The sequence below is a fragment of the Loxodonta africana genome, chromosome 23, assembly GCF_030014295.1.
Source record: "Loxodonta africana isolate mLoxAfr1 chromosome 23, mLoxAfr1.hap2, whole genome shotgun sequence".
Classification (NCBI taxonomy): domain Eukaryota; kingdom Metazoa; phylum Chordata; class Mammalia; order Proboscidea; family Elephantidae; genus Loxodonta; species Loxodonta africana.
In genome coordinates, this window is record NC_087364.1 from 49,792,978 (window position 1) to 49,814,760 (window position 21,783).

General features: G+C 38.4%; 1 long non-coding RNA gene across 1 annotated transcript in view; it reads right to left on the reverse strand.

Moving 5' to 3' along the window:
* Positions 1-212: 212 nt before the first annotated feature.
* LOC135228571 (uncharacterized) overlaps positions 213-21,783 on the reverse strand; it is a 41,452-nt gene continuing 19,881 nt past the window's right edge. Inside the window, exons 2-3 of the long non-coding RNA XR_010319133.1 lie at positions 13,489-13,608; positions 213-336 (exon numbers count right to left, since the gene is read on the reverse strand). This is a non-coding gene — a long non-coding RNA (uncharacterized LOC135228571). The remainder of the gene's footprint in view (positions 337-13,488; positions 13,609-21,783) is intronic.

Consider the following 21,783-nt stretch of genomic DNA (forward strand, 5'->3'; position numbering starts at 1 on the left):
CTCTCGGGCTCATAATTACCTTGTGTCTTTGGTGTTCTTCATTCTGCTTTGCTCCAGGTGGGTTGAGATCAATTGATGTATCTTAGATGGGCGCTTGATAGCGTTTAAGACCCAAGATGCCACTCTCCAAAGCGGGATGCAGAATGTTTTCTTAATAGATTTTATTATGCCAGTTGACCTAGATGTCCCCTGAAACCATGGTCCCCAAACCGCCCTCCCCCCCGCCCCCGCCATGCTCACCTTGGAACCGTTCAGTTTATTCAGGGAACTTCTTTGCTTTTGGTTTAGTCCAGTTGTGCTGACCTCTCCTGTATTGTGTGTTGCCTTTTCCTTCACCTAAAATAGTTATTGTCTATTATCTAATTAGTGAATACCCCCTCCTTTCATCCCTCCCCACTCTCATAACCATCAAAGAATATTTTCTTCTCTGTTTAAACTGTTTCTCCAGTTCTTATAATAGTGGTCTCATACAATATTTGTCCTTTTGCAGCTAACTAATTTCACTCAGCATAATGCCTTCCAGATTCCTCCATGCTATGAAATGTTTCATGGATTCATCATTGTTCTTTATCGATGCATAGTATTCCATCGTGTGAATATGCCATAATTTATTTATCCATTCATCCATTGATGGGCACCTTGGTTGCTTTCATCTTTTTGCTATTGTATGCTTCTCTTTTTATAAACATCTGATAATGTTGCTGGTACAACACCTGGCTGGGGCTTTCCTTTGCATCTGAGCACGCCATGCCGTGTGCCAACCACCCTGACTGTTCTGTTGGAGGCACGCCATCTCTCTGAGCAGGAAACAGCTATCTGCCCTGTTTCCTGTGTTTTGGGTCTACTCTGTGGTTTGAAGCAGAAAGAATTAATTTATGAGGATACTTTTTGAAGCAGTCTCTTCCTTTTTCTGTGGAGAAACCCAAAGAGGCCATCTCTCTGTGATACTCTGTTTCCTCCTTCAAAACTTTGCAATCAGATTAAAAAATACTGCCTTGCCCTAGAACCACATCCAGGGACACATTATAACTTTCATGGGCCCTATATATTTTGCTTTGTGGTCTCTTACCTCCATAAAGAAATAGTTAAAAATTATACTTTGGTATTGCTCTGGGATAAAGATAAATATATTAATGTTATATATTAAAATATTTTATCTGCCATAAAAGTTTATTTTTCCTTCTTATTTTCAAAGAAACTAAAACATTTTTTGTGAACCCCTAGAAATACTGTGGACCCCAGGCACTGTGCCCACTGTGCCTTTTGGCTAAGCAGGCCCTCGTCACAATGGTCACCTGGGGCCCAGCACAGAAGAGCCTTGCCGTTATTCCCTGACCTCTACAAGTGGCTGCAATAACTTCAAGACAAATTGTGTCCTTTGTAGCCTTCAAGGAAAAAGGATTATGTTATTATCACCAAATACGTACACATAGAAATAAACACATGCTTGTAAGTATGCGTGCCTATCCTTCTATACCAAAGGTATTCTGATGTATCTCAGACTTGGGAGGCATGGAATTCACCATCATCCCTATACACCCCAAAGCCTGGTCTTCTCTTTCCCTTTCCCATTTAAATAGAGTTTTACATTGTCTGGATGTTTTATTTATTTAACCAGTCTCCCATAGACAGGTATTTAGTGTGCTTCAGGTTTGTGCTCTTACAAATAATGCTGTAATGAATATTCTCATCTATGTGTCTAAGTAGGAGCCCTGGTGGCACAGCAGCTGAAGTGCTCGAATGTGAACTGAAAGGTTAGTGGTTTGAAACGCTCAGCAGTTCCTCGGGAGAAAGATGTGGCAGTGTGGTTCCATAAAGATTTATAGCCTTGGTGTCTGGGTTTTAAACACTAGCAAGCGACCATCTAAGATGCATAAATTGGTCTTAACCGACCTGGAGCAAGGGGGAACGAAGAACATCAAAGACACAAGGTAAATATGAGCCCAAGAGACAGAAAGGGTCACATAAACCAGAACCTCCATCAGCATGAGACCCAAAGAACTAGATGTTGCCTGGCTACCACCAATTACTGCCCTGACAGGGAACACAACAGAGAATCCCTGATGGAGCAGGACAACAGTGGGATGCAGATCTTCCAAGGCAGATTTATTCATTCTTTTGGCAGTCTATGGTATGTTCAGTATTCTTCACCAACACCATAACTCAAAGGCGTCAATTCTTCTTCAGCCTTTCTTATTCATTGTCCAGCTTTCATATGCATATGAGATGATTGAAAGCACTATGGCTTGAGTCAGGAGAACCTTAGTCCTCAAAGTGACATCTTTGCTTTTTAACACTTGAAAGAAGTCTTTTGCAGCAGATTTATCCAATGGAATACGTCATTTGATTTCTTGACTGCTGATTCCATGGGTGTTGATTGTGGATCCCAGTAAAATAAAATCCTTGGTGACTTCAGTGTTTTCTCCATTTATCATGATGTTGCTTATTGGTCCGGTTGTGAAGATTTTTGTTTTCTTTATGTGGAGATGTAATCCATATTGAAGGCTGTAGTCTTTGAGCTTCATCAGTAAGTGTTTCAAGTCCTCTTCACTTTCAGCTAGCAAGCTATGTAAATTAGCTAAAATCCAGCATTTTCTTTTTCTTTTTTTAAGTTGTGGTTTAGATGAAAGTTTACAGAGCAAATTAGTTTCTCATTAAACAATAAATACACAAATTATTTTGTGACACTGATTACCAACCTCCACAATGTGTCAACACCATCACCTTCTCGACCTCAGGTTTCCCGTTTCAGTTTGTTCAGCTTTTCCATCCCTTCCTGCCTTCTCATCCTTGCTTTTGGGCTGGTGTGCCCATTTAGGCTCATATATACGTGTTATCATTTTTTTTTTTAAAGCCTGTCTGATCTTTGGATAAAAGATGAACTTTAAGAGTGACATATGTACTGAGTTAAAAGGGTGTCTGGGAGCCATACTCTCGGGGTTTCTCCAGTCTCTGTCAGACTGGTAATTTTTTGTGAATTTGAATTTTGTCATACATTTTTCTCCCGCTCTGTCTGGCACCCTCTGTTGTGATTCCTTTCAGAGAAGTCGGTGGTGGCAGCTGGGCACCATCTAACTGTTCTGAACTCAGTCTGGTGGAGGCTGTGGTAGTTGTGGTCCGTTAGTCCTTGGGACTAATCTTTCCCTTGTGTCTTTGGTTTTCTTCATACTCCTTTGTTCCAGACAGGGTGAGACCAGTAGATGTATCTTAGATAGCCACTCACAGGCTTTTAAGACCTCAGACGCTACTCACCAAAGTCGGATGGAGAACATTGTCTTTATAAGCTATGTTATGCCAATTGAGCTAGATGTCTCCGGAGACCATTGTCCCCAGCCCTCAGCCTAGTAACTCAGTCCTTCAGAGTTTGGGCGTGTCTATGAAGTTTCTATGACTTTGCCTTGTTCAAGTTGTGCTGAATTCTCCAGTGTTGTGTACTGTCTTACCCTTCACTAGAGTTATCACTTTTCTATGGTCTAGTTAGTGTTTTTTCCTCCTCACCCCTCCCTTTCCTCGTAACCATCGGATATTGTTTTTGTTTTCCTGTATATAAATCTTTTCATGAGTTCTTATAACAGTGGTCTTATATAGTATTTTTCCTTTCCTGATTGACTTATTTCACTCAGCATAATGCCCTCCAGATTCATCCATGTTGTGAGATGTTTTGCGGATTCATCATTATTCTTTATCTTTGCATAGTATTCCATTGTGTGTATGTACCATAGTTTGTTTATCCATTCATCTGTTGATGGGCACTTAGGTTGTTTCCATCATTTTGCTATTGTGAATAATGCTGCAATGAACATGGATGTAAATATGTCTATTCATCTTACAGCTCTTATTTCTCTAGGATATGTTCCGAGGAGTAGAATTGTTGGATCACTTTTTTATTTCTAACTTTTAAATGAAGCACCATATCATTTTCCAAAATGGTTGTGCATTTTGCATTTCTCACCAGCAGTGCATAAGAGTACCAATTTCCCAGCAACCTCTCCAACATTTGTTATTTTCTGTTTTTTTGATTGATGTAATATCCGGGGGGAAACCCTGGTGGCGTAGTGGTTAAGTGCTATGGCTGCTAACCAAAGGGTTGGCGATTAGAATCCTCCAGGTGCTCCTTGGAAACTCTATGGGGCAGTTCTACTCTGCCCTACAGGGTCGCTATGAGTCAGAATCGACTCGAAGGCACTGGGTTTGGTTTTTTGGTTTGTAATATCGGGGTGAGATAGTATCTCATTGTAGTTTTGATTTGCATTTTTTTAATGTCTAGTGATCACAAGCATTTCTTCATGTGTCTGTTAGCCACCTGAATGTCTTCTTTGATGAAATGTCTGTTCATATTCTTTGTCCATTTTTTAATTGGATAATTTGTCTTTTTGTTGTAGAGGTATTAGATTTTCCCATAGATTTTAGAGGTAAGATCTTTGCCTGATATGTCATAGTCAAAAAAAATTTTTTTCCAGCCTTTAGGTTCTCTTTTTACTCTTTTGGTGAAGGCTTTTGATGAGCATAAGTGTTTAATTTTTAGAAGATTCCAGTTATCCAGCTTATCTTCTGGTGTTTGTATATTGTTGGTTATGATTTGATCCTATTTTATGCCATATATTAGGGCCCCTAGTGTTAACCCTATTTTTTCTTCCACGATCTTTATTGCTTTTGGTTTGTATTTAGGTCTTTGATCCATTTTGAATTAGTTTTTGTGAATGGTATAAAGTATGGGTCCTGTTTCATATTTTTACAGATGGACACACAGTTTTGCCAGCACCTTTTGTTTAAAAGGCTGTCTTTTTCCCATTTAATGGACTTTTGGCCTTTGTCAAAGATCAGATGATGGTAGGTGGATGGATTTACATCTGGGTTCTCAATTCAGTTCCATTGGTCAATGTGCCTGTCATTGTACTACCATAGCTGTATAGTAGGTTCTAAGATCAGGTAGTGTGAGGCCTCCTACTTTCTTCTTCTTCAATAATGCTTTACTTATCCAGGGCAGCTTTCCTTGCCTTATAAAGTTAATGATTAGTTTTTCTATCTGGTTAAAGAATGCTCTTGGTATTTGGATGGGGATTGCATTGCATTGTACTTGTAGATTGCTTTGTGTAGAATTGACATTTTCACAATGTTGAGTACACTTATCCATGAGCATGAGCATAGTATGTTTTCTCATTTATGTTGGTCTTTTTTGGTTTCTTTAGTAGTATTTTATAGTTTTCTTTGTATAGGTCTTTTACATCCCTGTTTATATTTATTCCTAAATATTTTATTTTTTTAAGGGCTATTATAAATGGTATTGCTTTTCTGATCTCCTTCTCGTAGTTCCCTTTATTGGTGTATAGGAATCCAACTGATTTTCTTATGTTTGTCTTGTATCTTACTGCTCTGCTGAAACTTTCTATTAATTCCAGTAGTTTTCTTGTGGAGTCTTTAGGGTTCTCAAGAACTCAGCTGCTAAGCAAACAATTGGCAGTTTGAATGCACCAGCCAGTCCTTGGAAACCCTATGCAGCAGTTTTACTGTATCGTGTAGGGCCGCTACGAGTCGGAATTGACTCAGTGACAGTGGGTTTGGTTTGGTTTTGGTACTTATAATGTCATATCACCTACAATAAGGATGGTTTTACTTCCTCCTTACCAATGTGGATGCCCTTTATTTCTTTTTCTTGCTGTATTGCTCTAGCTAGTACTTCCAGTACAATGTTAAATAGGAGTAATGATAAAGGGTATTCTTGTCTTATCCCTGTTTCAGGGGGAATGTTTTCAGTCTCTCTCCATTGAGAATGATGTTGACTGTTGGTTTTGTATAGATGCCATTTATTATGTTGAGGAATTTCCCTTCTATTACCATTTTATATGAGAGTATTTATTGTTGGACTCTAGCAAATGCCTTTTCTGCATCGATTGAGATGATCAATGTGATCCTTTTGTTTTATTTGTGTGGTGGATTACGTTGATTGATTTTCTAATCTTGAACCATCCTTGCATATCTGGTATGAATCCCACTTGGTCGGGGTGTGTTATTTTTTTGATATAATGCTGAATTCTATTGGCTAGAATTTTGTTGAGAATTTTTACATCTATATTCATAAGAGATAACCCACTAACCCACTGCCATCGAGTCGATTCCGACTAGTGGTCTGTAATTTTCTTTTTTTGTGGTGTCTTTGCCTGGTTTTGGTATCAGGGTTATGCTGGCTTAATAGAATGATTTCAGAAGTATCCCTTCCTTTTCTATGTTCTGAAATAATTTGAGTAGTACTGGTGTGAACTCTTCTCTGAATGTTTGGTAGACTTCTCCAGTGAACCCATCTGAGCCAGGATTTTGTTGGAATTTTTTTTTTTTTTTTTTTTTTTGCCTTTTCAGTCTCTTCTCTTGCTATGTGTCTATTCAGGTTTTCTACCTCAGAATTTGTGTTAGTTTAGGTAGGTAGTGTGTTTCTAGAAAGTTGTCCATTTCTTTAGGTTTTCAAATTTGTTGGAGTACAGTTTTTCATAGTACTCTGTTATTATCCTTACATTTCAGTTCGGTGTTCTAATGTCCCCCATTTCATTTCTTATTTGGACTATATGCTTTCTTTCCTGTTTTTCTTTTGTCAATTTGGCTAATGGTTTGTTGATTTTGTTGATCCTTTCAAAGAACCAACTTTTGGTTATGTTGATTCTACTGTTTTCTACTCTCTATTTCATTTATTTCTGCTCTGATCTTTATTATTTCCTTTCATCTGGTGGCCGTGGGCTTATTTATTTATTGCAGTTCTTTCTATTGTTCAATTTTTAAAGCTAACATCTTGATTTTATCCCTTTCTACTTTTTTAATATATGCATCTATTGCTATAAATTGACCTCTGAGGACTGCCTTTGCTGTGTCTGAAAGGTTTTGGTATGTTTTCATTCTTATTTGATTTTAGGAATTTTTAGATTCCATCTTTGATTTCTTCTGTTACCCAGTGTTTTTTTAAGCAAGGTGTTGCTCAATTTCCATTTCTTTGATTTTTTTTCCTTGCTCTTCCAGTTATGAATTTCTACTTTTATGGCGTCGTGATTAGAGAAGATGCTTTGTATTATCTCAGAGTTTTGGATTTTGTTAAGGGTTGCTTTGTGGCCTATGATGTGGTCTATTCTGGAGAATGATCCATGTGCACTGGAAAAGAATGTATACTTTCCTCTCTTGGGTGGAGTGTTCTATATATGTCTGTGAGGTCAAGTTTGTTGATTTGGTGGTCTTTAGATCTTCTGTATCTTTGTTAAATTTCTTTCTAGATGTTCTGTCCTTTATCAAGAGTGTTGTGTTAAGTCTCCTACTATTATTGCAGAACTCTCAATTTCTATATTCAGTGCTATTAGAGTTTGTTTTATGTATTTTGGAGCCCTGTGGTTGAGTGTCTATGTATTTATTATTGTTATGTCGTCATTGCAGGTTGTCCCTTTAACCATTATATAATGTTCTTCCTTGTCTTTTAAGGTGGATTTGGCCTTCAAGTCTATTTTATCTGAGATTAGTACTGCTACTCCTGTACTTTTTTGGTTGCTGTTTGCTTGATATATATTTTCCCATCCTTTGATTTTTAATATGCTTATGTCTTTATTTCTAAGGTGTGTCTCTTAGACAGCCTATTCATGGGTCTGTTTTTTTAATCCATTCTGTTATTGTCTTTTTATGGGTGTATTTAAGCCATTTACATTCAGTGTGATTGTCAGTATGTGTGAGTTTATTGCTGTCATTTTGTAGTGCTTTTGTTTTTGTGGGCTGACATTTTCTTTCTTCCTCTTACTCTCCTGTGCTGAGAAAAAAAAATTCTTTTTGTTTCTTTCATTTGAGTAGATTTTTTGTTTACCGAGTCTTTATGTTTTTCTTCTTTGTTTTGATGAGTAGTTTTGTTAACCTTAAATTTACCCTTATCTTCCTAAGTTTGGACCAGTCTTTTTATTACTTGATATAATCTTGACTTCATCTCCATTTGAAAGTCCTATACCTACACTATTTACTCCCCCTTTTATTGCTCAGACATTGTCATTTAGATTGATGCCTCTGGTTCCTTGTTGTAAATCTTTGTTTTGTTTTATCCTTGATTGTTCATTATCTAGTATGGTATCTGTCTGATGCTATCTCGTGTCCTAGATTCTTGTTGTCTGGCATTGTTGGTTCTCTTTTCGGAGGGCTCCCTTTAATAATTCTTGTAAGTTTGGTTTGGTTTTTATGCATTCCCTTAATTTATGTTTATCTGGAAATGTCCTAATTTTGCCATCCTATTTGAGAGTTTTGCAGGATATATTATTTTTGGTTGGCAATTTTTTTCTTTCAAGGTTTTCTATATGTCATCCCCATTGTCTTCTTTCCTGCATGGTTTCTGTGGAGTAATCAGTGATTAGTCTTATTGTTTCCCCTTTGTATATGACTTTTCGTTTTTCTCAAGCCATTCACAGGATTCTTTCTTTGTCTTTATCTTTGGCAAGTGTGATTATGATACATCTTGGTGACTTTCTTTTGGGATCTATCCTATATGGGACTCACGGAGTTTCTTGGATGGTCAGCTTTTCATTTTTCATGATATTAGGGATGTTTTCTCTAAGCAAACCTTCAGTGATCCTCTCTGTGTTTTCCACTTTCTTTCCCTGTGCTGGAACACTGATCACATGCAAATTTTTGCTCTTGATTGTATCTCACATAGTTCTTAAATTTTCTTCATTCTTTCCTCAAATTGGTATCCATGAATTCGTCTTCAATTTCACTGATCCTATCTTCCATTGTTTCAAATTTGCTCCTTAAAACTTCTATTGCATTGTCCATTTCTGAAATTTTGTTGTTCTTCTTTGGATTTCTAATTGTTGTTTTTGTATGATTTCCAATTGTTTATTTATTTTGATGTTTTGGTCTTGTATTATTTTCTGAATTCTTCCATTGCTTTGTGTTTTCCCTGATTTTGTTTGTATTTTTCATGATTTTGTCTATTTTTAACTTAGTTTTACCTGTGTTTTTCTTGATCTCTTTCCTAGTCTCTTGGAGAGTCCTAAATATTAGACTGTTGAATTCCTTGTCAGGTAGTTCCGTGCCTTTTCTTCTACCAGAAGGTCATTTGGTGTTTTATTTTGGTCACATTCTAGAGCCATCCTGTCCTGTTATTTTTAATATGTTTTGATATTTCCAGCTGTCTCTGAGGTATTTGGGAATTATTTTCTTCATTTATTGATTGTAGATTTGTTTGTTTCATCCTGCTTTTTGTTATATTTGGTTATATCCAGCAGGTGGGCTGGGTATGCTTTGTTGCTTGCTCATTTGTGGGCACGGTAGTTTTCACCACTTTGTCCAGGTGGGCAGGACCTATGGTGCAGCAGCACTGGTCCAGTGGGAGGGGGAAGTTATGGGGTGGGTCATTTGTCTGTGGCACGAACTGAACCTGGCAGGGTGGGTCTGGGGGTGGCATGCAGGGCAGAGCCGGTTCTGCATGGTAATGTGATTCTCAGCTGGGTGGGACTGGGGGATGGCACAGGGCAGGGTCCAGGAATCTAGGGGGTCCGTGACAGTCCTGCAGAGATCTGTGCTAAAAGCCAGTATTTTGGAAATGCTTCTTACATGAAAAGAATATATGAATCTAGCAACTTCTGTAGCATTTATCTATAGGGATAGTGCCAAAGTCTTGGTCTCTCATTAGTTATGTATCCAGCCATTGGATTTCTGTGTTCAGCCCTTAGGACTTCTGGCTGCCTGATGCTGACTAGAAGGGCAAATGGAATGTTGTTGCATTTTCTTCAAGTGAATCTTTCCTATAAGATGATGGTCCAGCTGCTGGCAAGTCAATTCCTACTCATAACAACCCCATGTGTGTCAAAGTACAACTGCGTTCCATAGGGTTTTCAATGGCTGATATTTTGGAAGTAATGCCAGGCCTTTCTTCCAAGACATCTCTGGAAGGACTTGAACTACTAACAGCAGTTAGCAGCCAAGCATAAATACTGTTTGTACTACCCAGAGACTCTAAGATGATAATTCTGGCACCTAAAAGGACAGAGAACTTGGAGTTCAGCAATCTTTTCAGAACAGAATGTAGGTACCATTTTGTACTTGCAAAGGAAAGTTTGTTTTATAAATGGCTGTGTCAAAAAATTTGGTCTGATACTAGCTTTCATTAAAATCCAGTAGCAAAGTTGTGGTGAGTAGGTGACTTTCACCCCCCCTCAAACTTTTTCAATGACTACCATTATCTACTAAAAAATAAAAGAGATAAGACTTGGCCATGCCCAAATTTTCTTAAGTTTGTTTGCAACAAAATATTATTCAAAAAACATTAGGTGCTGTGGGTTGGAGAATAAAAGATATGTAAAGATGGAGGATAATATTTGAGGCAAGGATTTCAAACAAAGTTAAGATGAAAGTATGGCATCCTCTGAGTATACAAGTGATTATTCACTCCTCTGAGCACATTATCTCAGACAAGGAAGAATGGCTGAAGAAATCAATGTATTTAGAACTTGTCCAGTATACCCACTGCCATCGAGTTGATTCCGACTCATAGCGACCCTATAGGACAGTATACTGGCCTAGATATTAGTCACAGGTCTCTAAAACTTCTATATCCCCTTCCGGCTCTATAACAAAATTATAAAGGAAAAAAATAACTAGTCATTGCCAAGTTGATGCATCTATAATTTACAGAGCCCAAAGGATCTAAATGAAAGATGAAAAATTCCAACTATTCAGCACTCTAATGGGTGTTGTGAACTGACTTATTTGGCTGTTTATAGAAATTAAGTTTTCTTTGGCAGTGTCCAATATTTAGAAGGAATTGAGGGCTTGAAGTCTCCTCTCCCACAAACTAGCTTCCATATAACAATGAAATCAAGAGTCGAACAGAATTCCGTTACACAGATAAACATTTATCAGCAACAGTCATGCCACCTGTTCTTGTAAGCTTTGTGAAGTCCAAATTATTTTTCTATCATATGCCCAAAACATATCTTTCATGGGAGTTTCATTTAAGGTAAATGTGATAAAGTCCTAGCTGTAAGATTCAGCTAACTTCCTCATTAGAGTTCATTAACAACATTCCTCAGGACTGCCAATGAAAAAAGGAGTACTTTGGGACGCCAAATCTAAGGGGCCAGTAAAGGGGTATGGATTATTGAGCTCACTAGATACTGATGTTTTATTCAGGCCAGCTCAAGTGCTGATAAAACATTTCCAGAGAGACTGAACATCTTGGACACCACCCATTCCACCAGAGAAAAATTTATTTTTAGCATTTAATTAGGTTAATTGACGAGGTCTTTTTTGTTGATCTAGAAAAGCTATAACAGGAGCACTTGCAGTAGGTCTTTTAAAGTTATGACAAATCCTTGGAGTATACTCTCAGTTAAGGTTGAGTGCAGATTTAAATCAACTAACATAACTTCCTATTCCAACCACGTGCTGGACTAGTCCTTCCACTGTAAACAATTGACATGTATTTACGAAATTACTTTTTTCAGATGTTGAACAACAGGCAGTTGTTGTGATCCCTGAGAGAAAGGGAACAAACAAAATGAGCCCAAGGATCACCGGGCTTTCTGCCCGCAGGCACTTTCAGACTGTGGCACAAGGATGGAAACTCAAGCACATTATGACCATCTCACTGAGCTGAGTACCAGAGAGAAGAGGGCTGCATAGAGAAATCTGCACAGTGGTCCCTTTAGACTCTGTCTGCACACTAATCTGCTCATTCCCTGCATGAGGCTTCATGAGGCTAGGCAAAGAACAACTTTGGCATTGTTTTTAGTTGCTATCGAGATAGCTCTGACTCATGGTGACCCCAGGCATAACAGCAAAATTGTGCCCAACCATATGCCATCCTCATGATCACTGGTGTAATTGAGTTCATTTTTGCAGACACTGGTTTCCCTTCCCTTCACTGGTTCTCCACTCTACCAAACATTATATCCTTCTCCAGCAATCAGTCCCTCCTAATGAGGTGTCCAAAGTAAGTGAGTCAAAGTCTCATACAATATTCTGTAATCCATCGGGCTTTCATTGGCTATTCTCTTAATATCTTCAAGTAATTTATCTAAGGAGATATACACGTGCATGATATTAACCAGCACAATTCCTCGCCCTTGCTCCATCTCATCTACTTATCTTGACTTATCCTGCGTGTATATGAAGTTTCAACACAAGCTTTAACTACTCTATAGAACCCTCCCTAACTTCAAACGATATTGATAGTGGGTTATAGTACAGTGTTTTTCAAACTGCTTGTTAGAACCCATTAGTGAGGCCTGAAATCAATTTAGAGAGCCATGACCAACATTTAAAACCTGAAATATGGTAGAACAGAATAGAAAATGTCACAGTGCATCACATGTAGTAAGGATAAGTATTGTTATATACTTATATACATGTGTGTATTCTGGGGCCTAATGTAAATTGGGAGTCCCCGGGTGGTGCAAATGGTTAACACATTCGGTTGCTAACTGAAAGGCTGGAGGTTTAAAATCTACCCAGAGGTGCCTTGGAAGGAAGTCCTGCTGATCTACTTCCGAGCAATCAGCCACTGGAAATCCTGTGGAGCACAGTGTTACCCTGACACACATGGAGGTGCCATGAGCTAGAATTCACTCTTTGGCAATTGATTTTTTTTTTTTTTTTTTAAACGTAAAATGTCTTTCTGACTGTAGTGTAGACTGTGGTCAAAAATATTTTGAAAGTTGCTGGTGCAGTGGAAAAAGTGCTAGGAGTGGTGAGGACCGGGAGATCTGGGCTGTAGTCTCAATTCCATCACTAATAGTGTGACTCTGGGCAAGTCTCCCTCCTTCTTGGGGCCTTATTGATCCTCTCTGTAAAGTGAAGGGGTGAAGCTTTGTTCCCCAAGGTCTTCCTCAGCCTTAACCTTTTAGGAGTTTTTGCTTCTTGGAACTTCAATTAACAATATGGGGAAGGAGAACAGTGGTAGATGTGAAAGAGCCTAATTTCAAGGACGCAGTGCTTTGGAGGAGACTCATACCACCAACTCTGAGATCTACAATGTGCTGGGCACTGGGCCTGGTCCTAAACAGACAGTGTTTCTAGCATTTATGGTTTATGTGACAGAGGACTTTTGCTGGATGTTATGATGGTTTGGGTTATCCAAGTTTGGGGTAAAACTGAATCATTCTTCAAAATAGAGGAAAGGATGAACAACGGTGGAGGAATTCAGCTGGCAGGGGAGAATAGCCAGTAATCTTGGGCCCTGGGGTGCAAGGGAGATGCCTCTGGTGGCAAAAACTTTCAAAGAAGGGCCATTAGAAAACTGAACTAATAGAGATTTTTAAAAAATTGAGGAGAGTGGGTTGTGCAATGTAAATTCAGCTTTTTCGTTTCCCTTTTGATAACTTTAAAGAGTCTGAGATATTTTTGTGCAAGTGAATTCTCTTTCAAAACTTCAAAGAAGAGTTACGCTGTGAGTCCAGCTTGGCTCAACATGAAAGACAGGGAGTATGTATGAGACACAGGCACAGGGGAAAAGGAGCTAGCTGATAACTGTGCACTTACCCACAACCCTGAAAGGGAGGCCTGCAGCTCCACAGGCTATCCTCACGGGAACACAACTGCTTCCTCACTGACATTTGATAGGTTTCAGGCTCCCACGCTTTCCGATAAATTTACAGTCCCCTAAAAAAAAAAAAATTTTTTTTTTTTGGAATGGGAAACCTTTGTAGAGAGGCATGGTCTAGGACAGGAGGCTTTATTTTCCACTAGTCCCCTCTTTTTAGGAAAAAAAAAAAAAAAATCCCTGTGCTTATAAAAAAAAAAAATTTTTTTTTTTTTTAGTGTTTAGCACCTAACAAGGTACACAGGTGTCCAGTACTTTATTCTTTACCTGCCTACACCAAACCAAACCCATTGCCGTTGAGTCGATGAGCAACCCTATATATAGGACAGAGAAGAACTCCCTGTAGAGTTTCCAAGGCTATAATGTTTACTCCCACAGAGCGACTTGGATTATGCAAGTTTGTGGGTTCCAACCACCGACCTTTTCATTAGCAGCCAAGCACTTAACCACTGCCCCACCAGGGCTCCATTATTCTTTTCCCAGGTGACTATAAAAAAAATTGTCCCTACCATGGTAACTTCAGTGCTAGCTCAGGAAAATGCCATTTCTAATTATGTGTTGGTGTATTGAACATCAATGGACAACATTGCAGGAAAAGGGCATTTCTATAGAAATCAATTTTTTTTTTGAGTATATGTGTGTGTGTTATTTAATCCCTATCCTTCAACACCCTTAAATGACAAATGAAAATCATGTTTTCCCAGTGGAGTGAATTAATTCTTAAACCAGAGTTTCTGAAAGGTTGAGAGAATGTGAATCGGTCTTCTCGGCTGACATTTCTTCTGTGTTTATGAAAGCAAGGGGGCTGCTGTCGACGAGAAGAACTCTCCACCATCCAAGCTTCTGGGAACATGAAAGCAGCCTGCTGGGAAGGAGATGGGGTGCAGCGGCTATACAGAATAAGCGCTTTTACACATTGGGGTGGTGGGTTTCCTCTTTACTCCTTGGCTTTTTGCCTTTTTTTTTTTCTCTGCTCATTCTTTAGAGGTCATTTTAAATCTACTAGCTGTGGATCTGTGAGTTTTTTTGTTCAGACTCCCCTCTCTGGTGAATTGGGGTTCTAGGACTTGTCCTCAAGCTGTGTTCCTGGCCTGGGTGAGTTTGGGAATGGTCAGGTCCGTAGGCTGGAGAATATAGATCCAAGGGAGGCTGGTAAGACACACAGCTGCACTGTTTTAGCCTCCAATGGAAGCCGAAGTTGAGTACCAGATTCTCCAAATTGTGGTTCAGTCTGGAGCTGCCAGAGAGACCAGAATGAGGTAGGAGGCATAGGGCAGCAGGCAGGAGAGCCCAGGATGAACATGCAGGTGTGAAGTGGACCATGGCAGGAGGCTGGACCTGGAGGATTCTCTGAGGTATTTTTTTGGTCTGTGAAAGGGGAGCAGTTAAGGATACTGGGGGATTTTAGACATCCAGGCCTAATGACAATCCCTTTGCTGCCTTCTGGAGATAAGGGACAAAGGCAGTTAGGTTAAAAATAAGAGCACATCTGTTCTAGTGATCATCTTCTCACAATAAAATTTGTCACATAAAAATCAATGATAATTCTGAAACAGTTGAACATAAAAATAGGTGGGAATGTAAGATACCATCTAGTCCAACCTCTCATTTTCAGATGTGGAAACCAGAGCCCAGAGAGCATAAGGGTCCTGCTAATGCCACGCCATGAGTCAGTGGTCAGTGGTGGCCTCCTGTAGCTCCAAGGTGGGTCAATGCTCTGTTCACCATTCTGCCAGTTGCCATTGTGTTGATTCTAACTCATGGCAACCCCGTTGGTGCCAGAGTAGAACAGTGTTCCATAGTGGTTGTGTTTTTAGAAATAGATCATTTAGGCCTTTCTTTCAACATGTCTCTCGGTGGACACGAACCTTACCCTCTTGGTTAGCAGCCGAGCATGTTAACCATTTGCACCACCAAGTGACTGTGTCCACCATCCTAGGTTCTAGAAAAATACGTATTAGATGTCTAGATAGTCTCAATTGTCTGTTCAAAAGATAGACCCATGGACAGACAATCTGAACACCTAATTTGAGATGCTCCTTCTTACAAGACTCATTTAATAGCCTTTGTCCTGTCCCTGGAGAAGTTGCCAGGGAACAACGAACTTAACCAAAGTTTGACGATTTGGGCATCTTCCTAAGAAGAGGCTGTGAGTTTCAGATTAATATTTGCCACTCACTAGAGTTTATCAAGGAAACCCAGACACTTTATATAGTTTCCAAAGACTGTAAGTAATAGAGCTTCATATTCAGGGTACAGGCATCTTGAAATATTTTATCTACTTTATTGTAGCTCCTGCCCAGTGATATCAAAAACCATTATGAGAATTTATGCTTTTCCCTCACTCACCTTCCAGAGCAGACACAAAAAGCTGACGTTGAGAAGAGGTAAAAGCCACCAACACTTTAAAGGGGCACGTGAAAAAAAGGTATAAACAGGATGACAATACTTTGCAAACCAAAACCTGAGACACAAAGAATGCCTAAGAACAAGACAATTATATCAAGAGCAAGCTTGAGAAAGAAATCCATAAAATATACTTCCCTGTGCAGGAAACAAAGTATAGTGGTTGGAAACAGATGCTTGAAATCTAGCGCCATTACTTCCCTGTCATGTGAACGGGAAGCCTCCACTTCCGCAATTATTCAATGAGGACAACAGAATGCAGATCTCACAGGGCTACTGAGAGGATTGAAATGTGATAAACCAGTGCCTGCTATATAATAGGCATAAACAAGTATTATTATTTTCACAGTTAGTTGTATTACTCATGGGAAATTTTTGTCCCATGATTTTTAAGAACACATTGCTAATCACTTATTTATTCTCCTCCCTTCTCTCCCCCGTTGGTCATATCTTACCATAGTATCCTGTAGTCCTCCTTCTATAGCAATCAAAGCAAGAAAGGGCAGGGAAATAACTGATTTGTTCATCTTTTATCTTCAGAGCCTAGGTAAATGCCTAGCACAAATATTTGTTGACTGATGGAAGAGATGAATAAATAAATAAATTGTTCCAGAAAAGTTTGAAAATAAGTTGTTAACCTCATGGCTAGCTGCATCATTTCCCACTTCCCTATATCCTCCGTTTTTAAGTTAATAAAAAGAAATTTCCCTATGTTAAATGTATTACATTCTTATTGTCAAAAATTGGGATAATTCACAGAAAAACCTGAAGGGGAAAATAAAACCGTGCATACCTTATGACCAGGAGCAACCTTTGTTAACATCTTGGCATCCTTTCACAATTCTTGTTCAAGACCTATATATAGTATATTTCCCCATATCTATAAGTCTATGGCTATTTATCTATATTTTGATTTGAAAAAAAAAAAAAAAAACCTGTTGCCGTCTATTCAATTAGAACTAATGGCGGCTCCATATGTTACAGAGCGGAACTGCTCCATAGGGTTTACTTGGAAGCAATTTGCCAGAGCTTTCTTTTTTTTCTTATGCAGAGCACCTGGGTGGTTTCAAATGCCAACCTTTAGGTTAGCAGCAAATTGCAAACTGCACTCCTGGGATTGCAAATTGACAACATTCGTGGGAACACTCACATATAAAGTCCACAACACCTTGTATGAATAAGTGAGTCTGTCACAGTGCTTTCATCGCTAATAAAAAAGATCTACACACAGCCCACATGAGCCACGGCCTCATCTACCCTGAGACCAGAAGAGCTAGGTGATGCTCAGCTACCACTACCGACCATTCTAATCAGGGCCACAATAGATAGACCCTGATAGAATGGGAGAAAAACATAAAACAGAAGTAAAAGTTTTAAAAAGTTGCGACTAGAGGACTCTCAGAGAATATCACCCTGAGATACTCTTTAAACCTTCAACCAAAGCTATCTCCCGAGGTCACGTTTTAGCAAAATAACAGATTGGCACACAAAGGCTATTACCCATGAGTACGGTGCTCTTAAAAAACCTTACATACGAGACCAAAATGTCGACAGTTATTCTAAAGCAAAGATGAGACGATAAAGGGGCAGGAAAGCTAGAGAACTAGATATGGAACAACCAGAACGCGGTTAAAGAGAATGCTGACGCATTGTGAAAAATGTAACTAATGTCACTGAAAAATTTGTGTAGAAATTGTCAAATGGGAACCTAATTTCAAAAACACAATAAAATACAATTAAAAAATATATATCTACACAACCTGAAAACTCAGGGTCATCAAGGGCAAATGAGAAAAAAAAATTTTGAGAGAGAGGAAATAAGTTATTTGTGAAGCAAACTTCATCCTTTTTACAATTTGGTGACAAGCTAGCCTTGGTGATGAGCCCCAAGTCAATATGAGTTAATCCAGAATCCTAATAATAGTGGTCATGTCTTGCTAAATAATTAAAAAATAATCATAGTATCTTCTGAATTTGCATGTAAGAAAGACAAAGAGTTTTCTTCCAAAAGTTATTTTAAGGCTAATCAATGTACTAGTTTTCTATGGCTGCTCTATCAAATTACCACAACCTTGGTGGCTTAAAAGAATGCATATTTATTCTCTAAAGGCCAAAAGCCTGAAATTAGTACTACTGGCTGAAATCAAGGTGTCAACAGAGCTGTGCTGCCTCCAGAGGCTATAAGGGAGCATCCATTCCTTGCCTTTTACAGCTTTGGAGGCCACTGGCATTTGTTGGCTTGTGGCAGCATCACTTCAATCTGTCTTCATGGTCACATTGTTTTCTTTTCTTCTCTGTATAGTAAAATCTTCCGTTTCTCTCTTATAAATACATTTGGGGTTGCATGTAGGGCCCAGCTAGACAATCCAGGATAATATTCTTATCTCAATATCCCTATCTTAATCACATCTGCAAAGACACTTTTTCCACATAAGGTAAAATTTATGGGTTCCAGATAAAAAGACTTGATATCTTTGGAGGTTATTATTCAGCCTATTACAGTCAGAATCCAGCTTTCACTTTTAAAATGAAATGCTAAATTGTTTTTATGGAAAATGTGAGTTAGGAAATGAAAACAAAACTGAAAGACAGGCTATGATGGTTGGGTATGGGGGAGGGCTCTGGTTGGATAGATTCACTACCCGGCTCCTGGGTTCTTTGAGACAGAAAAAGTTCCTGCAGTGAAAATTGCCTGAGACCCTCCTATTAGCATTCTTTCCAATGAATTCTGCCTTTTCAAAACTATCAGGCAATTTAAGTTGTTTACCTACTTAGAAGTGTTCCGATTCCCTTTGATTTTTGAATTATATAATACTTTTTTTAATACCTAACTGAAGAAAAGGAAACTGATAATTTTGCTCACATTTTGTCAAGTTTGCTTCAAGGTTGAAGATGAAGATCTGAGACAGAGTTTGGGAAAACTGAAATTGCAATTAGAAAATGAATGTCACAGAAAGGGACTCGCTGGTCTCGCCAGAGGATTTTTCAATGTGCTGCATTTTCAGTGGAATAAATCATACGTGTTTTTATGTTCAGTGGACAAGAGGAGGTTGCTCTGGAAGAAAGAAATGTTGCTTTGTATTCTGGCTGCCTGACTAGGGAGAATGCCCCTGAATTCTGATTAGAACGATGTTTATTGCTCGCGTCTATAACCCTGATATATGACTTTGTTTTGTAGTTATGCCTAGGTCACCTTTCATGCTGTTGGAAACTTTTCTAAAATACAAGAGGTAAGATTTAGTTGATATTAAATAGGTGCTATTATTACCTTTTGCAGGATCACTTTTTTTTAATCTGAGTGGAATCTATGGGCAATGTAAACAAAACTGTATTTGCATTTAAATATGAAATGAGCTCTTCAAGCAGAAAACACAAGGTTATTGCAATAATGTAGAAGAAAGAACAATAAACTAGGAACACAAAGCAGATACCAGCCCTAGTTCTCCCTTGATTTCTGTGACCTTGGAGCCATTTACCACATCTAAAATAAAGATTAGATCAACTGTTATCCTGTCTACCTCATGGGGATCCACAAGGAGTACTGATGGGGGCCATGCCACAGTAATTTGCCTCCTTTTTCACATTGAATTTACTAAACATTATGCTAAGTGCATTGTATTTTATTTCTACTCTTCTTAATTCTTCCCTTCAGAAACCTGGGTCTCTCTCTGTCTCTATCTCTGTCTCCTTTATAGAAGAAGAAATTAAAACTCAGAGATTATAAGTAATTTATTAAAGGTGTAGGTAAAGGAGCTGAGATCATAAGACTTTCAGAAAGACAGAAGTTATTCTTCATCAGGAGTTCTAGGACATTTGGCTTTAGATTGATGTTACTTTCTTGTGGTTATTCTGAGAAAATAGAGATGAACAAGCAAAGAGGTTCACCTTTTCACCAGATAAAACCGAATCTCTCTTGAAAAGCCATTATTGTGAATTTCATTTTATAATATAAAATCATTTCTTCTGAAAACTTTTAAAAGGAAAATCATTGCTAAAAATATGAATAACAATAATACCTTATATTTACTGATGTGTTTCACAGTTTGCACAATACTTTCTCATGTATAATCTCTGCTGGAATAGTTTCTTAATTTTTATTTTTAGCTCCAAGCAAATAAAAATTATTTATCTCTTTTATGTGCCCACAACAAAGTGAATTGAAACATTAAGAGGAAATACTAAAACATACATATATCTGTATATATACATATACATATATAGATATTGGCATCAAGTCAACTTCAACTCATAGTGGCCCTGTAGGACAGAGTAGAACTGCCCCATAGAGTTTCCAAGGAGTGGCTGGTGGATTTGAACTGCCAACCTTTTATATATCTATATCTATGTACATATATACATGTGTATATATGTATATATATGTGTGTGTATATGTATATATATGCGTGTGTGTATATATATGTATATGTGTATATACACACACACAGAGTAAAACCTGTGAAACCCAGAACCTGTGTGAGGTGGAAACCTGTCAGAGAAGGAAAACTAAAATATTCTCCACTAAAATGAGCAATAGAAAAGTGGTAAGACTGCACCCTGTCAAAGGTGAAAAACTTGCAAGACCCAGAAAAACCTAGCAGTCCTGTTGAGTTCCTAATCTCACAGATTTCACTGTATATATATTTTATACTTTTTTAATAGTCTCTGGGTGGCACAAATAGATGAGCACTAGGCTATTAACAGAAAAGTTGGTGGTTTGAACCTACTCAGAGTTGAGTTGGGAGAAAGGCCTGACCATCTACTTCTGAGAAATCACAGCCATGGAAAACCCTATGGAGCACAGTTTTACTCTGAAACACCTGGGGTCACCTGAGTCAAAATTGACTTGACAGCAACTGGTTTAGTTTGGTTTACATAATAATATAGATAGATGGATAGATAGACATAGAGATATCTATATCTTCCATAGCAAGAAAAAAGAATACACAAAAATGAGCCTCTGCCATAATGCCTTCACCAAGTGGCCAAAGTTAACATTGCCAGTAAATGAATAAATCAGCATTCTAGATTAAAATATATATATATATATATATAAAACTCATTGCTGTCAAGTTGATTCCAACTCATAGCAACGTTATAGGACAGAATAGAACTGCCCCATAGGGTTTCCAAGGAGTGCCTGGTAGATCTGAACTGCCAACCTTTTGGTTAGCAGCCAAACTCTTAACAATTATGCCACCAGGGTTTCCATATATGTATAAATATACACCAATTGCCATTGAATGAATTCCAGCTAATGGCAACTCATGTGTGTCAGAGTAAACTGTATTCCATAGGGCTTTTAATGACTAATTTTTTGGTCACATTCTGGAGCCATCTGTCTTGAAGTACAGTGATAGGATAATATCTATATGCCTATGGAAGATCAGTTAATATGACTATTATTCAAATTTACCCACCAACCACTAATACCAAAGATGAAGAAACTGAAGATTTTTACCAATTTCTGCAGTCTGAAATTGATCAAATATACAATCAAGATGCATTGATATAGTTTATAAAGATAATGTTTTACATTCTACTTTGGTGAGTAGTGTCTGGGGTCTTAAAAGCCTGTGAGTGGCCATCTAAGAAACTCCACAGGTCTCACCCCTTCGGGAGCAAGAGAGAATGAAGAAAACGAAAGATACAAGGGAAAGATTAGTCCAAAGGACGAATTGACCACATTTACCACAGCCTCCACCAGACTGAGTCCAGTACAACTAGATGGTGCCAGGCTACCACCACTGAATGCTCTGACAGGGATCACAACAAAGGGTCCCAGACAGAGCTGGAGAAAAATGCAGAACAAAATTTTAACTCACAAAAAA